This window comes from Acromyrmex echinatior, chromosome 16 (genome assembly GCF_024713525.1).
Source record: "Acromyrmex echinatior isolate Ae372 chromosome 16, ASM2471352v2, whole genome shotgun sequence".
Taxonomy (NCBI): Eukaryota; Metazoa; Arthropoda; class Insecta; order Hymenoptera; family Formicidae; genus Acromyrmex; species Acromyrmex echinatior.
In genome coordinates this window covers 4,042,673-4,044,580 of record NC_141867.1, presented here as the reverse complement: position 1 = coordinate 4,044,580, position 1,908 = coordinate 4,042,673, and the positions used below count along the sequence as shown (strand labels likewise).

At 31.0% G+C, this 1,908-nt stretch overlaps 1 protein-coding gene and 1 long non-coding RNA gene across 7 annotated transcripts in view; both read right to left on the bottom strand.

Annotated features, from left to right (window-relative positions):
- Dop2R (dopamine D2-like receptor) overlaps window positions 1-1,908 on the bottom strand; it is a 272,365-nt gene that overhangs the window by 154,790 nt on the left and 115,667 nt on the right. The window lies entirely within an intron of this gene.
- Window positions 1-1,908, bottom strand: part of LOC147907064 (uncharacterized) — a 100,890-nt gene that overhangs the window by 48,107 nt on the left and 50,875 nt on the right. The window lies entirely within an intron of this gene.

Sequence of the window (1,908 nt, the reverse complement as noted above, 5' to 3'; positions counted from 1 at the left end):
CTGAAACAAAGAAAAAAATTTTATTAGATAAAAGATAACTTTATGTGATACTTTTATTATAAATTTTTTATAAGTCGGAGAGAAAGAACAAAACAGGGAAACAAATTTAGATAATTCAATCATTTTATTCATCCAAGAATTATATATAATATGCACAATTATAAGAAATATCAATTATCTTACTGTACTATATTAAATTATCTACACATAAGCAATGATATTATTTCAACGATATTGAAAATATCGTACTGAAAGAGATTCCGGCGTAATTTTTATTCTGTGAGGGGAAAAAAGAAAATATATACGTGCAGATTAACACAGAGTGCGAGAGAGAGAGACAAAAAAAAGGAAGAGAAGAAGAGAAAAAGAAAGAGATTTGGAATACCAATACCATTTAAATCTCTTAAGCATCGACGGGTATCGATGTGGATCGGTTTACTCGAATATACCGTGGGCTGGTACATACACGGGCGTATGTACTACGTAAACATGCCTATTCCCAACGAGCCTCTTTGATCCAATCCGACGCCATTGAGGCAGTTGGTGGGAGACACGATGGCTTTCGATCGTGCTCCCAAAGCTTCAAAGCTCCGAAGATCGCGCCGTCGAGAGTCGTATGTCCCATCACCTGGCCTTCCAGCAGCCAGCTTACCGTCAATGCCGCGTCAGAGTGAACCAGATCACCGTTCTCTCGCGCGTGCACGATCGCGTAATATTCTTCAAGCACACCATCAGCGAACGTTTTGATAGAAAAATCGAAACGTTGCTCGTTTCTGTTGAACCAACGCGATAAATACAGTTACAAACGCGAAAAATAACCGAAATGTAGACTGTGCTGTGAAAATTCTAGATCTCAATATTCTTTCATTTTTAATATAATCTTTGCATAATTTCTAAATTATCTGATGTAGTATAGCTTTATATTTTGATACTTTATATTTTGATTGTTACACATTGGTTTAATATTTCAAAATGGCACGCCATTCAACTTAGCAAGCAATGCATGTATAATTAAATATTGTTAGTAGAGAAATTTTTTAAATGCAAACTCATTTTATAAATGAATAATTAAGGATGGTTTAATTGCTACTCGCGTGCATCTCTTTGTCGTTCAGAAAACGCAGATACTTTATTCCATAAACAGAATTATGCAAAGAGTTAAACGATTAAGAAATTGAAATTTATTCTGTTGGTTCTGATTTTCCAAACAAGTTTTTATTGAGTTATAGCTTTATCATATCTTAAGGTACACAGAAGTTATTTTCATATTTTATGACGGTGAGTTTCAAGCATGCATTTGCATTTTAATTATTTCTTTATGGAAGTAAACATCTTCCTGATTACGAAGTTTTGTCACTACTTGCAAAGTAGTACAACGACAGTCTGGTTGTAATTAATATGCACATGACGCACGAAAGAAGATACTATGTAAAATAATTATAATTTCATTATCAGTTTCACAAGAAACGCGACATCTCTTCATAACAAATATAAAATTAATAAAGTTTATATTGCGATGATTCTGTTCGTTTAAACGAGATGCTTTGAAAAGGTACAATAAAGTCTTTACAAAGAATATAACTAACAAGGAAAAGTACTCAAGTATTCTTTTTCGATTTTGATGAGCTTTTAATATGTCGTTTTAAAATCGAAAATAAGGGATACTTTTTTATATGAATTCTATCGCAGTTTTAAGAGATAAAGACCCTTGAGAAAAAAATCATTTTTCTTTTGAAATAAATACCATCAAAACTATAAGAGAGAGAAAAAATGTTTGAAGTAAAAGTTGAATGGTTTTAAGAGAACTTAATAATTATAATTTTAAAAAATTTTTTGTAATTTTTCTTTTTTATAAATAAAAATTTTCTTATTTAAACAAAATTTTTTTAAACTGTTATTATAAAATAC